Raw genomic sequence first — 16,563 nt, forward strand, 5'->3', positions numbered from 1 at the left:
GGGAGGATCTGCCTTGTTGGGGCGGAGCTGTGATCCAGGTGAACAGCAGATCGGGCATAGGTGGGCATGTGGGCAGAGGAGTAGGAAGGCCGGTCAAGCAAATAAGCTTGCTAAGGTACACAGCAGCAGCAAGCAGCCCCCCCATCCAGCCAGCCAGCCAGTCTGGCTGGCAGTGACTGAGTGGTTGACAGACGGCAAGCAACGGAATGTTCATGCTCTGTGATGTCATAGCAGTCAGCTGAGAGAGGCTTGTGATGTCATCGCTGAGCTGGCTGGCTGGCTGTGTGTGTGTCTGTGTGTGTGTGTGTGTGTGTGTGTGTGTGTGTCTGTTTGTGTTTGTCAGTCTGTCTGTCTCTCTCTCTCTCTCTCTCTCTCTCTCTCTCCCTCTCAATTCAATTCATTGTCAAAGCAATTGGACATACATACATACATACATACATGCTAGAAAATCATTACTATGTTATCTTAAAGGCTAACTAAGCAGAACATATTTCATTATAGAACAGAGTTCATAGATCTACACATGGTTTTAAGGAACAGGCACGTAGGTCATACCGTTTGACATTGTCTCCAAGGTTCTCATCGTAAATAACAAACAGAAATCAAACTACCTTATGGCCTCCTGACCTTCTAGCTTGACCTTATCTTTCTTAAGTATACAAGAGAGAAAAACAGGTTTGAGAAAATCATTTCTAACTTTCCTTCCATACAATAATACATACATACATACATACGGAAAATAAATAATAGAATTATGAATCTCAATATAATGTAATGAAGTACAGAAAAAGAAAATGTAATAAAATGTGATCTTTAATACATTCAAATAAAGAAAATAGGTTTACTATTTCCAGATTCCTTTTTGAAATACAATGACATGCATTACAAACGAGGCTTAGGTGGGCATTTGGGCATAGGAGTAGGAAGGCCGTTCAGGCAAATTAGCTTGCTAAGATACGCAGCAGCAGCAAGCAGCCCCCCCATCCAGCCAGCCTGCCAGTCTGGCTGGCAGTGACTGAGTGGTTGACAGACGGCAAGCAATGGAATGTACGTGCTCTGTGATGTCATAGCAGTCAGCTGAGAGAGGCTCGTGATGTCATGGCTGAGCTGGCTGGCTGTCTGGCTGGCTGGCTCTGTGTGTGTGTGTGTGTGTGTGTGTGTGTGTGTGTGTGTGTGTGCGTGTGTCTGTCTGTCTGTCAATTCATTTCAATTCAATTCAAAGGTGCTTTATTGGCATGATCTATCACAATATTGCCAAAGCAGATACAAATGTTCTATCAATCAAGACAAAACATTGCAATACAAGATTCAGTGGAACAAATATAGTACACATTGAAATAAAATTAAGTAGGATATAAACCATATTTGTTGTTTGTATCAAAATTTGTGTCATGACATCAGAAAAATCACTGTTTTTATTTTGTTTTGCAAATGGAGTGCCACAGGCTGGTGTCTACACACTGTCTCGCAGGCTGTGGCAGGTGGATACATATTGCGCTGCTAAGAAGGCAGTGCGCTCCTCCTCTCCCAGCAGGACGGGGAGTTTGCAGCAATCGGGGATCATGCTGAACTCAGGGATATGCATTTTTAATATTTTAAAGTATGTCTCCCTGATTTTTGTGTATTTAGGGCAGGACAGCAGGAAATGCGCCTGTGTTTCGACCTCCCCTAGGTCACACTGGCTGCACAGCCGCTCTTCTCTGGCAACCCAGAATTTTCTGTAGCGGCCTTTTTCAATGGCGAGGCTGTGGTCACTGAGCCTGTATTTAGTTAGATTTTGTCTCTCTTTTATATTTTGGATTTTTAAGTATTCAGCCAATGTAATGTTTCTATTCAGGGCCCGGTAGCATTCCAATTTGTTTTGTAATTCTAATTTGTGTCTCTAATCTTTTGTGTATTTGCTTTTCAGGTACATGTCAATTTTCCCAATTGTTGTTGTTTTGGTCATTGTGTGTTCGGGCTCTGTGAGCCTCAGAGCCGTGGGGGCGTTTCTGTGTACGTGTAAGATGTTTTTATTAAATTCTAGGTGGAATATTTCCATGGGGCTTTTGTCCCAATTGTTGTTATTGAGGTTCATGAGGGGACCCCACACTTCGCTCCCATATAGCAGGATTGGTTGGATGATGGAGTTTAATATTTTAATCCAAATAGTTATTGGTATTGTTGTTTTCCCAAATTGTGTCTTTATGGCATAAAATGCCCGGCGTGCCTTGTCTTTTAATGCGTTTATAGCCAGGCTGAAGCTCCCTGACGCACTGATGGTCAGGCCAAGGTAGTTGTATCTGGTGCAGTGCTCTAATCCAGTGCTGCCCAGAGTGAAGCGGTACCTGTTTCCCTGAGATGGGGCTTTTTTCTGGAAAACCATAACTCTGGTCTTGTCCAGATTGACTGCCAGGGCCCATTTCTGACAGTACTGCTCTAGCAGCGCCAGGTTCTGCTGAAGCCCCTGCTCTGTGGGCGACAGCAGCACCAGGTCGTCTGCATAGAGCAGGAACTTGATCTCTGTGTCATGGAGAGTTAGGCTGCGGGCGTCAGACTGCTCCAACACTGTGGCCAACTCGATGATGTAGATGTTGAACAGTGTTGGACTCAGACTGCAGCCCTGTCTCACTCCCCGCCCCTGAGTGAAGAACTCTGTTCTTGAGTTGCCAATTTGAACTCCGCATTTGTTTTCAGAATACATTGATTTAATGATGTCATAAACTTTACCCCCTACACCACTCTGTAGAAGTTTATAAAATAATCCCTTGTGCCAGATTGAGTCAAATGCCTTTCTAAAGTCTACAAAACAGGCAAATATTTTTCCTTTATTGTTTTGGGTATATTTATTTATGAGGGTGTGTAGAGTGTAAATATGATCGGTTGTGCGGTGTTTTGGTAGGAAGCCAATCTGACTCTTATTCAGGACACTGTGCTTGGTAAGGAAGGCCAGTATCTGGGCGTTGATGATACTGCAGAACACCTTCCCCAGGTTACTGCTCACACAGCTGCCCCAGTAGTTATTGGGGTCTAATTTGTCTCCACTTTTAAAAATCGGGGTGATCAATCCTTGATTCCCGACCTCAGGGAAACACCCGGCTCTCAGCACCAGGTTAAAGAGTTTGAGCAGAGCCTCCTGCAGCTGCGGGCTGCTGTGCTTCAGCATCTCAGGGCTGATGCTGTCGGGGCCGCTGGCTTTCCTGGGTTTGAGGATTTTGAGTTGATGTTTTAGTTCCTATATTGTAAATGGGTTATCTAAGGGATTTTGGTTATTCTTAATGATTTCTTCCAATTTATTTAGGTTTTTTAATATTTTAACCTGTTCTGGCTTTGGATTGTTTTCAACATTTTGGTAAAGTTTTTCAAAGTGTGTTTTCCAGATTTCTCCATTTTGAATTGGTATTTCATTTTTTGTTTTTGGGGTATTTATTCTGCCCATATAGTGGTCTTTTTTCTTACTGAGGAGTTGCTTGTAGTGCCGCAGGGCCTGGCAGTAGCTGAGGCGAGCCTCCTGGTTGTCGGGCTCTCTGTGTTTAGTGTTGGAGAGATGTCTCAGGTGTTTCCTAGAAGTTTCACACTCCTGGTCACACCACTGTTCTTTTTTTCTTTTAGACGATTTCATATTTTGGTTTTTAATTGTTTTAATGTTTGATTTTAAAGCCAGTCTCTCAAATATTTCATTCAGTGTTTTGGTGGCTGAGTTTATTCCGTTTTGGTTTATTTGATAGTGTGAGGATTGATATCTGTCTAACATGTTTTCAATCTCATCACTATTCAGGGCTCTTGTGTAGTTCTCTGTGCTGGGCTCTGACCATCTCTAACTGGGTGGCAGGGAGACCAGTTTTGTGGGAAGTTTGGCTCTGACTTGTGGCTGCGCTGATCTTTTTAGGTAAAGTGTTATTTGGCTGTGGTCTGATAGTGGAGATTGTTGTCTGACTATAAACGCATTGTTGGCTTGTGGGTCCAGGTCAGTTATGGCGTAGTCCACCACACTGCTGCCCAGAGCCGAGCAGTATGTGAATCTCCCCAGAGAGTACCCCCTGGTCCTGCCATTGATGATATATAGACCCAGGCTTTTACATAGGCGCACTACCTGCTTCCTGCTCTTGTTTACCACGCTGTCGTGGCTGTGTCAGTGTGGAGGTGTGTGTGTGGCACAGCGGGGAGTCTCCGAACAGGTGTGTGTTCCCCTCTGTATTGATGTAGTCCATCTCTCTGCCAGTCCTGGCATTGAGATCGCCACACAGCAGTACAGAGCCCAGGGTCTGGAAGTGGCAGATTTCGTTTTGAAGCTCATGAAAGCCTTCCTCATTATAGTAGGGGGAGTCTGCGGGTGGCATATAAATTGCACATAGGTATATATCTGTGTTATTTTGTAGGGTGTCTTTTCTGATTTTCATCCACAGGTGTGTGTCTCCTCTCTGTACTGGGCATAGGGCTGCTCGGAGCTCCTCCCTGTACCACACGATAATCCCCCACGAGGCCCTGCCACACCTGACTTTGGGTTTTTTATAGGAGGGCACAATCAGCTCCCTGTATCCATTGTATCCATCCAGTGTATAGACATATCTGCACAGCACCAAGTCTCTACAAGAATGAAAACATCTGAACTATTTACAGTGTTGATCAGTTCAGGGCCTGTGCTCTTCATTCCAAAAGTTGAGGAGCGTAAACCCTGCATATTCCAACTGCTTATTTTAAAGGACATGTTAATATATTTTATTATACTTGTCTCTTCTACATAAGAAAGTTTAATTTGTGGTCTACAACTGATATTATATTACTATTAATAATTATATATGGATATACATAATAATCACTCAAAGATTTTATGTTTGCATCAAAATATCAGAATAATTAAATCACATTTTTTCTTACTCTCCATCTCCACAACCATATATATGTGTGTTGAGGCTCAGTTAACTCAGCAGTGTGGAACAGATGACACTGAGGAGTTGCCTTATCTGGGCCAGCTGGGCAGCATCGGGCCTCCAGGCTCTGGAAGCCGCTGCTGCGTGGCTGTGTGGCTGTGCTGGTCCCCGGCTGTCCGCTCTGCTGTGCTGGACGGGCCCTCTGGGGATGGGGGGGTGGGGAATGGGGCCGCGGGGTCTCAGGGGCTGGGGCTGGGGTGGAGCCGGTGGCTGGGGATGTGGCCGGGGGCTGGGGGGTTTGCTCCTGGTCTCGAGGTGGGGGTGTGTGGGGTTTCGGCCCAGGGTTGTGTCCTTGAGGACCTTTGAGATGATCCTCACACCCGTCTTGTTGAGGTGGACGTGGTCATACAGGTGATGTGGCTGGATGTCTCAGTGGTGTGCCAGGTGGACGTTGGGGAGGAGGGCACATCTTCGGGACACTTCTGCGTTGATGGCCTGGATGATGTGCAGGGGCACGTCTGTGCGGGGCAGCAGTGTGGAGATGGAAATTTTGGCAGTTGGGAATTCCTCTGTGGCTTTCGTTGCTACCTGTCTCAGGGCTGAGGCCACATCGCCCCTGCGGGCACTCAGGTCGTTAGTGCCGGTGTGGATGAGGATGTGTTTGACTTGGCAAAGCCTCCTCTTGGAGAGCAGCTCCAGGGCTCTCTGTGCTGTGGAGCACCAAAGCTTTTTCACTTTTCGCCCAGGGAAGAGGCGCCTCTCAACCAGGAACTTCCCATTGGATTCGCTCAGAATGACCACCTCTGCGTTGACCTGCCACTCCGGGTTTGCGTCGGGAGTGGTGGGGGCAGCGGGTGTGTTTTGGGGGAGTGGCGTTTCAGGGGGTTGTGTATTAGTGGCAGGTCTGGTGATAGTGGGTGTGTCAGGAGTGGTGGGGAGTGTGGGTGGATCAGTGGGTGCGTCAGGGGTTGGAGGTGTTGTGGGGTCAGTGCAGTGCAGTCTCTGTGCTCCAGTGATGTGTAGCTCCTATCTTAGCTCCTCCAGCTGGCTCTGCAGGCTCCTCAGCTAGCTGTGCTGGGGTGTCCAGGTCAGCTCCTCCCTCGCTCTGCGCAGCTCCGTCCTCAGGGTTTGGCTCTGCTCCTCCAGGTCTCTCACTGCTGCTCTCAGCTCATGGATCTCAGCCTTGTGCTGCATCTTTAGTCTGTGCATCTCATCCCGGAGCTGATCACACAAGGAGGTCTGGGCCAGGGTGCTCAAGGTCTGCTCCCTGAACTCCGCAAACTCCAGCTCCAGCACTGATAGGCATTCCTTTAGTGTTTTAATGTTGCTGGAGAGTTTTGGGGAGACAGGGGGGCAGTCTGTGGGAGATGGGGCACTGTCTGGCTCCGTGTGGCTGGGGGCAGACTGCAGGGTGGCCGGCTCTGGCTCTTGTTTCTCTACCTCAGTCTGCTGCTTTGAGGTGTGGAAGCCGAGAGCTAATTGGTCCAGGCTGCTCTCGCTGTCCTGCACCATGATGGTCCCGTTGTGGTATACATTAAAAGTGAGCATCACACTGTCTGTGTCTTTCTCTACCAGCACTGAGATCTGCCTGCCTCTGCTAATGCCCCTCTTGTTGTTATTGGGGTATGTCTGGCACAGGGTTTTGTGAAAGGCGGTGTAGAACAGTAGATTGTTCTTGACCCTGTTTTCTCCTTTACCGGTGTAGTCTAGGATGAGGGTCTCAGGAGATGCTCTCATCACAGCTTGTTTGTAGTCCTTCTTAGCCTGTGCAGAGCGAATGTCTTCAGGGTATCGGATTTCAAAAGGCAGCTCTGCAGTCAGACTGCTGTTCGATAGATTTCTATCAGTCTCAGTGGCAGTTGGGCTCTCTCCTACTGTCACTCTATTCAAATCGGAGCTCTGCATTTTCATTGGCTGAGTCAACTACTGAGAATGCTTATTTATTTTATTAATACATATTTTTTTGTTTAATTATTTGTCTCTTACCTCCAATTCTTGTCTTCAGCTTTTCTTTTCTGACTTTTCTTCCTGAACTGTCTCTCTGCTTTCTTCTTTTTGTGTTTCTCTTAAAATTATTATTTTTTGAATACTTTTTCTTCTGAATTTCTATTCCATGTCTTCTGTGTATGTTTATAGTGCTATATATTCATTTGTAAATCACAAATTAAATCCGCTTATGTATAAAAACAAATGTTTTTTAGGAGCTCATATTCCTCTCTCTCTCTCTCTCTCTCTCTCTCTCTCTCTCTCTCAATTCAATTCATTTGTATTGTCAAAGCAATTGGACATACATACATATACATACATACATACATACATACATACATACATCTACACGGAAAATAAATAATAGAATTATGAATCACAATAAGATGTAATGAAGTACAGAAAATGAAAATGTAAAAAAATGTGATCTTTAATACATACAAATAAAGAAAATAGGTTTACTATTTCCAGATTCCTTTTTTGAAATACAATGACATGCATAACAAACAAGTATTTACATTATATTTACAGCCGGTGCTCGTGTGTCACTGTGTCCCTCAGGCTGTGGTAGGCGCTGACATATTGGGCATCCAGGGTGGCTGTGTGTCCCTCCCCCAGGAGGACTGGCGTTTTTCTTTTTTCTCAGTTTTGTCACAGGTTGGGTGGGCATCCATTATGTTGTTACAGAATTTGTCCCTTATTTTGGGCTAAAGCTTTCCGTGGAGGGGAACGTGGATCAGTTTGTACCATTTTTGGGAGAATCTGCCTTGTTGGGGCGGAGCTGTGACCAGGTGAACAGCAGATCGGGCATAGGTGGGCATGTGGGCAGAGGAGTTGGAAGGCCGGTCAAGCAAATAAGCTTGCTAAGGTACGCAGCAGCAGCAAGCATCCCCCACATCCAGCCAGCCAGCCAGTCTGGCTGGCAGTGACTGAGTGGTTGTCAGACGGCAAGCAACGGAATGTACGTGCTCTGTGATGTCATAGCAGTCAGCTGAGAGAGGCTCGTGATGTCATCGCTGAGCTGGCTGGCTGGCTGGCTCTGTGTGTGTGTGTGTATGTCTGTGTGTGTGTGTGTGTGTGTCTGTTTGTCTGTTTTTCAGTCTGTCTGTCTCTCTCTCTCTCTCTCTCTCTCTCTCTCTCTCCCTCTCAATTCAATTCATTTGTATTGTCAAAGCAATTGGACATACATACATTCATACATACATATATATATATATATATATATATATATATACATACATACATGCATACATGCTAGAAAGTCATTACTATGTTATCTTAAAGGCTAACTAAGCAGAACATATATCATTATAGAACAGAGTCCATAGGTCTACACATGGTTTTAGGGAACAGGCACGTAGGTCATACCGTTTGACATTGTTTCCAAGGTTCTCATCGTAAATAACAAACAGAAATCAAACTACCTTCTGGCCTGACCTTCTAGCTTGACTCTATCTTTCCGCCTTATATACTTGGTGAATAATTGAGGAAGTAGCACCAAGTGACCACATTAGGCTGCCTGAGGGTTTCTGGGGAGTGTAGTTGTCTAGGGTTGGTTTTCTTCCCTAGAGTGCAGACCTTGCAGCAGACCTGGCCTGACATGTCTGCCATGTATGACCCTGCCCCTTGGTTTGTCCCACATCCTCCCCCCCAGCTGCGACCCCATAGGTCGAGCGACAGCCGCAAAAAAGCATGCACCCGGGACAGCCCATCAACATTCCCCATGGCCTTCCCTGGCCTGTGCTGCAGGGTGAAATGAAAATGTTGGAGACTCAAAAACCACCTCATCACACGGGCATTCCTGTCTTTCGAACGATGCATCCAAGTGAGGGGGGCATGGTCAGTGATCAGGGTGAAGTGCCTGCCCAACAAATAGTATCGAAGACTGTCCAAAGCCCACTTCACTGCCAAACATTCTTCTTCAACTACCAAATAATTTATTTCATTGGATTCCAACTTTCTGCTAAGGAACAACACCGGGTGTTCGTGATCACCCATTCTTTGGGACAAAACCACTCCGATCCCCACCTCAGAGGCGTCCATCTGGACTATAAATTCTTTCTGAAAGTCTGGTACCATTAAAACGGGGTTGCGGCAGAGCGCCTCCTGTAGGCTCCGGAAAGCCCGGTTTGCTGTATCACCCCATCTAACCATATTGGGTTCTGTAGCCTTAGTCATATCAGTCAGAGGGGCCGCTAAGGTAGCATAGTTGGGAATAAACCTCCGGTAATACCCAGTTAACCCTAAAAATGCCCTAACCTGCTTTTTATTGACAGGCCTAGGCCAAGAGTTTATGGCTTCAACCTTGGATATTTGGGGTTTCACCATACCCCTCCCTACTGTATAGCCCAAGTATTTGGCCTCTTCCAACCCCAAATTGCATTTGGTTGGATTAGCCATCAGGCCTGCTGCATGTATTGAATCCAATACCGCTTGGAGCTGAGACAAATGTGATTCCCAATCTGGACTGTGAATGACCACATCATCTAAATATGCTGCCGCATACGTCCTGTGTGGTCTAAGTATGTGGTCCATCAACCTTTGAAAGGTGGCAGGAGCACCATGCAGGCCAAAGGGCATCACTGTGTAGTGAAACAGACCATCTGGGGTTGCAAAGGCTGTTTTTTCTTTGGCACCCGGGGTCAAGGGAATCTGCCAGTAGCCCTTGGCTAAGTCAATAGTTGAAATATAGCGAGCATTCCCAATATTCTCTAACAATTCATCTACTCGGGGCATTGGGTATGCATCAAACTTTGAAATTTCATTAACCTTTCTAAAATCATTACAGAATCTCCAGGAGCCATCAGGTTTGGAAACCATGACTATAGGGCTGGACCACTCACTGTGGGATTCTTCAATAACCCCTGCCTCCAGCATTTCCTTAACCTCATTTCTAATAGTGTTCCTGCGAGCTTCTGGTACCCTGTAAGGCCTCATATTTACCTTCTTTCCTGGGAGAGACACAATGTTGTGAGAGACTAAATGGGTACGCCCCGGTATGCCTGAGAAAACTTCCCTATTACGTATTATCAAGTCGTTCACCTCCTTCAACTGGTCAGGTGACAAGGCAGCTGCAATATTCACCTTCGGTGTCCCTAGTGGCTGAGGGGGGTAAGTCAACATCAACACTTCCCTGTCCTTCCAGGCTTTTATTAAGTTGACATGATATATTTGTTCTGGGGGTCGGCGGCCGGGTTGCTGAACCTTATAGTTCACTTCCCGTATTCGCTCTATAATCTCATAAGGTCCCATCCACGTAGCCAGAAATTTACATTCTACAGTGGGAACCAACACCAACACCCTATCACCAGGCTGGAACACCCTCAGTGTAGCCTGACGATTATAGGCGAATTGTTGGTGTTCCTGTGCCTGCCTTAGGTGCTCTCTCACAATGGGAGTGACTGTGGCTATTCTCTCTTGCATAGCATTGATGTGCTCGACTACACTCCGGAAAGGAGTGGACTCGTGTTCCCACGTTTCACGGGCTATGTCTAATATCCCCCTGGGGTGCCTCCCATATAACAGTTCAAAAGGCGAAAAGCCCAGGGAAGCCTGTGGGACTTCCCTAATGGCAGACATCAAGTAGGGCAGCATGAATTCCCAATTTTTCCCATCCTTATCGATTACCTTTCTTAGCATGGACTTCAGGGTCCTATTAAATCTCTCAACCAACCCATCTGTTTGTGGGTGGTAGACTGATGTTCTCAACTGCTTAACCTGCAACAATTTACACAGATCGGTCATAACCTTAGACATAAAGGGTGTGCCCTGATCTGTTAATATCTCCCTCGGTACCCCCACCCTACTACACATCAACATTAGCTCTTTTGCAATACCTTTTGAAGCCATGGTCCGCAGTGGAATGGCTTCTGGGTACCTGGTGGCATAATCCAAAATAACCAGTATATACTGATGCCCTCTGGCTGATTTCGGGAGAGGTCCCACCACATCCATAGCTATCCTAGCAAAGGGGGTCTCTATGATGGGCAAAGGGACCAGTGGGCTTCTGAAGGCTGGTTTAGGAGCATGTAGTTGACATTCAGGACATGAGCTACAATGTTCTGTCACGTCTGCATGTACGCCTGGCCAGTAAAACCTCCTCAGGAGTCTATCCTTGGTTTTGTCCATCCCCAGATGTCCCCCCAGGATATGCCCATGTGCCAGATTGAGAACTGTTCGTCTGAATGGGGTGGGAACTAGCAATTGCTCCACAATGTCCACCCCTATCTTATTTACACGGTACAATAGGTCATTTTTTACCATAAAATAAGGATAAGCTGTTGGCGGGTCTGCAGTAGTCATAGGGGTCCCATTTACTACCTTCACATTTTCTTTAGCATAGTGTAGAGTGAGATCTCGCACCTGTGCGCTGCCAAAATCAGTGGGGAGTCCCTCTAACACTGACACTTCTACATTGTCAGCTTCAGGGGTCTCTATGAATGGATTCTCACCCACCCTGCTAGTGCTGGGTTCCTCACCCTCCATAGGGTCATCTACGTCACTACATTCCACCCCTATGTTTTCAGTTTAATTTTCCCCAACCAAAACATTCACTGTCGACTCAACTGGAACCAGGTCTACTTTTAGCTCTAGTTGTGGGATCGAGGCAACTTCTGGCTTACAGTTTTCAGTGTGCATTTCCAATTTACTATGTTTTCTATCTAGTTTTCCAAAATTAGGAAAATATCGTCCCAGTATCACATCATATGGCATGTTGGGTACCACACCGACTTCGTAATCTAGTTTCCCGGCCTCTGTCTGTATGTTTACAAGGGCTGTGGGATAGGGGCGTGTGTCACCATGTGTGCATGTGATACTGAGCTCCTGATGTCTATCCAGCTTGTTGGTCGCTACTAATTTTTCTGTGACCAGTGTAACCATACTGCCAGAGTCGAGTAGAGCAGCCACTTCTTTCTCATCGACTATCACTGTACACATGTGTTTTGGATTAGGTACTCCGCCTATGAAAACATCCGTCCCAACAGGGCAGGCATAAAATACCGGTTTCTCTTTCCCCATATCACACACATTACATTGCATTGGTTCCTCTCTACCTGGGCAGTGGGCCGCAATATGTCCTACTTTGTCACAATTGTAGCAGACAATTGGTTGTGATGGTGACCCCCTATAACCCTTAGTCTCGGCTTTAGGCCCCACCTTTGCCCCCCCCAGTCTTGCTCTTTTCTTCCAACCCAGCGCGTCATGTTTCCCAGAGTACTTTGGAACCATCTTACCCGGTCCGCTGGTTCGTCATGGCCTGGGGAACGAGTTTTTAACCTCCGGTACATGCTCTGCTGCTCCGGCTGTATAGAACCGCTCTACAATGGCCACCAAGGTGTCAGCGGACAGCACCTCATTCTGGCCAACCCAGCGTCGAACGTCCTTGGGCAAACAGCGTTGGTAGTTGTCAAGGACTATGGCCTCCACCACCTCGGCTGATGAATGGACCTCTGGCTGTAGCCATTTCCTGGCCAGATGGATCAGATCAAACATCTGCGTTCGGATTGGTTGTCCTGGTTGGTAGGCCCACTGCTGAAACCGATGTGCCCTCACTGCGGTGGTCACGCCCAATCGGGTCATTATCTCCGCTTTCAATTTATCATAGTCCTGGGCGTCCTTCAGCTCCAGATCAAAGTACGCTTTCTGTGCATCCCCTGCCAGATAAGGTGCCACAAGCCCTGCCCAGGAATCTTTTGGCCATCCCTCTCTCCGCTGTCCTCTCAAAGGTCATAAGGAAGGCCTCAACATCGTCCTGTTTTGTCATTTTCTGCAGAAAGTGATTGGTGCGGGGAGTGGAATGGGTTGCAGCCCCCTGTGGCCCAATCCTGGTTGCAAGTGCTTCAACACTCTCTTTCAGCTCTTTAGTCACCTTTTCCTGCTCTTCTCTAAACATTTTATTTGTATCATGCTGGACCTGCAGTGCTTCCTGATGCATCCGCATAGCATCCTGGTGAGCCACCTGCTGCACCCTGGTCGCTTCCTGTTGGGCTATTACAGCCTGTAGTTTTTTTTTTTTTGGATAAAAAAATTCACTCAGCCAGTCTGGGTTTCATGAGGTGCTGCCCGCATTCTACACCAAATGTGACAAAACGCCTTGGCTGTACACATGTGCGGGTCTTCTCTGTGATCTTCTTAGGAGTAAAAACCAGTCATGACCCAGGGAGGAGGTTGCAAATACAGGGCTGTGCCTGTATGTTTACTTCAAACAAAACAAATCTGAAAACAAAACCTAACTCACACTGGAGTTGTAACTAATCTTACATAATCATTCTATTTTAAACAAAGTCTGGAATAAATAAGTCTTGGCTTTCTCCTTATGAGCTACCTCTGTTTTCCAGATAACTCACCCTATTGTCTCTCACTTCTCTCTCTCTCAGGCCCGCCTTATATACCTGGTGAATAATTGAGGAAGTAACACCAAGTGACCACATTAGGTGCTAGAATGGCTGCCTGAGGGTTTCTGGGGAGTGTAGTTGCCTAGGGTCGGTATTCTACCCTAGAGTACACACCTTGCAGCAGACCTGGCCTGACATATCTGCCATGTATGACCCTGCCCCTTGGTTTGTCACAATACATACATACATACATACATATACACGGAAAATAAATAATAGAATTATGAATCACAATAAGATGTAATGAAGTACAGAAAAAGAAAATGTAATAAAATGTGATCTTTAATACATACAAATAAAGAAAATAGGTATACCATTTCCAGATTCCTTTTTTGAAATACAATGACATGCATTACAAACGAGTATTTACATTATATTTACAGCCGGTGCTCGTGTGTCACTGTGTCCCTCAGGCTGTGGTTGGCGCTGACATATTGGGCAGAATGTGTCCCTTATTTTGGGCTAAAGCTTTCTGTGGAGGGGAACGTGGATCAGTTTGTACCATTTTTGGGAGGATCTGCCTTGTTGGGGCGGAGCTGTGATCCAGGTGAACAGCAGATCGGGCATAGGTGGGCATGTGGGCAGAGGAGTAGGAAGGCCGGTCAAGCAAATAAGCTTGCTAAGGTACACAGCAGCAGCAAGCAGCCCCCCCATCCAGCCAGCCAGCCAGTCTGGCTGGCAGTGACTGAGTGGTTGACAGACGGCAAGCAACGGAATGTTCATGCTCTGTGATGTCATAGCAGTCAGCTGAGAGAGGCTTGTGATGTCATCGCTGAGCTGGCTGGCTGGCTGGCTGGCTGGCTGTGTGTGTGTCTGTGTGTGTGTGTGTGTGTGTGTGTGTGTGTGTGTGTGTCTGTTTGTGTTTGTCAGTCTGTCTGTCTGTCTGTCTCTCTCTCTCTCTCTCTCTCTCTCTCTCTCTCTCTCTCTCAATTCAATTCATTTGTATTGTCAAAGCAATTGGACATACATACATACATACATGCTAGAAAATCATTACTATGTTATCTTAAAGGCTAACTAAGCAGAACATATTTCATTATAGAACAGAGTTCATAGATCTACACATGGTTTTAAGGAACAGGCACGTAGGTCATACCGTTTGACATTGTCTCCAAGGTTCTCATCGTAAATAACAAACAGAAATCAAACTACCTTATGGCCTCCTGACCTTCTAGCTTGACCTTATCTTTCTTAAGTATACAAGAGAGAAAAACAGGTTTGAGAAAATAATTTCTAACTTTCCTTCCATACAATAATACATACATACATACATACGGAAAATAAATAATAGAATTATGAATCTCAATATAATGTAATGAAGTACAGAAAAAGAAAATGTAATAAAATGTGATCTTTAATACATTCAAATAAAGAAAATAGGTTTACTATTTCCAGATTCCTTTCTGAAATACAATGACATGCATTACAAACGAGTATTTACATTATATTTACAGCCGGTGCTCGTGTGTCACTGTGTCCCTCAGGCTGTTGTAGGCGCTGACATATTGGGCAGCCAGGTTGGCTGTGTGTCCCTCCACCAGGAGGACTGAGCGTTTTTCTTTTTTCTCAGTTTTGTCACAAATTGGGTGGGCATTCGTTATGTTGTTACAGAATGTGTCCCTTATTTTGGGCTAAAGCTTTCCGTGGAGGGGAACGTGGATCAGTTTGTACCATTTTTGGGAGGATCTGCCTTGTTGGGGCGGAGCTGTGATCCAGGTGAACAGCAGATCGGGCTTAGGTGGGCATGTGGGCAGAGGAGTAGGAAGGCCGGTCAGGCAAATTAGCTTGCTAAGATACGCAGCAGCAGCAAGCAGCCCCCCCATCCAGCCAGCCAGCCAGTCTGGCTGGCAGTGACTGAGTGGTTGACAGACGGCAAGCAACGGAATGTACGTGCTCTGTGATGTCATAGCAGTCAGCTGAGAGAGGCTCGTGATGTCATGGCTGAGCTGGCTGGCTGTCTGGCTGGCTGGCTCTGTGTGTGTGTGTGTGTGTGTGTGTGTGTGTGTGTGTGCGTGTGTCTGTCTGTCTGTCAATTCATTTCAATTCAATTCAAAGGTGCTTTATTGGCATGATCTATTACAATATTGCCAAAGCAGATACAAATGTTCTATCAATCAAGACAAAACATTGCAATACAAGATTCAGTGGAACAAATATAGTACACATTGAAATAAAATTAAGTAGGATATAAACCATATTTGTTGTTTGTATCAAAATTTGTGTCATGACATCAGAAAAATCACTGTTTTTATTTTGTTTTGCAAATGGAGTGCCACAGGCTGTCTCGCAGGCTGTGGCAGGTGGATACATATTGCGCTGCTAAGAAGGCAGTGCGCTCCTCCTCTCCCAGCAGGACGGGGAGTTTGCAGCAATCGGGGATCATGCTGAACTCAGGGATATGCATTTTTAATATTTTAAAGTATGTCTCCCTGATTTTTGTGTATTTAGGGCAGGACAGCAGGAAATGCGCCTGTGTTTCGACCTCCCCTAGGTCACACTGGCTGCACAGCCGCTCTTCTCTGGCAACCCAGAATTTTCTGTAGTGGCCTTTTTCAATGGCGAGGCTGTGGTCACTGAGCCTGTATTTAGTTAGATTTTGTCTCTCTTTTATATTTTGGATTTTTAAGTATTCAGCCAATGTAATGTTTCTATTCAGGGCCCGGTAGCATTCCAATTTGTTTTGTAATTCTAATTCATGTCTCTAATCTTTTGTGTATTTGCTTTTCAGGTACATGTCAATTTTCCCAATTGTTGTTGTTTTGGTCATTGTGTGTTCGGGCTCTGTGAGCCTCAGAGCCGTGGGGGCGTTTCTGTGTACGTGTAAGATGTTTTTATTAAATTCTAGGTGGAATATTTCCATGGGGCTTTTGTCCCAATTGTTGTTATTGAGGTTCATGAGGGGACCCCACACTTCGCTCCCATATAGCAGGATTGGTTGGATGATGGAGTTTAATATTTTAATCCAAATAGTTATTGGTATTGTTGTTTTCCCAAATTGTGTCTTTATGGCATAAAATGCCCGGCGTGCCTTGTCTTTTAATGCGTTTATAGCCAGGCTGAAGCTCCCTGACGCACTGATGGTCAGGCCAAGGTAGTTGTATCTGGTGCAGTGCTCTAATCCAGTGCTGCCCAGAGTGAAGCGGTACCTGTTTCCCTGAGATGGGGCTTTTTTCTGGAAAACCATAACTCTGGTCTTGTCCAGATTGACTGCCAGGGCCCATTTCTGACAGTACTGCTCTAGCAGCGCCAGGTTCTGCTGAAGCCCCTGCTCTGTGGGCGACAGCAGCACCAGGTCGTCTGCGTAGAGCAGGAACTTGATCTCTGTGTCATGG

Source organism: Amia ocellicauda, unplaced genomic scaffold, assembly GCF_036373705.1.
Source record: "Amia ocellicauda isolate fAmiCal2 unplaced genomic scaffold, fAmiCal2.hap1 HAP1_SCAFFOLD_32, whole genome shotgun sequence".
Classification (NCBI taxonomy): domain Eukaryota; kingdom Metazoa; phylum Chordata; class Actinopteri; order Amiiformes; family Amiidae; genus Amia; species Amia ocellicauda.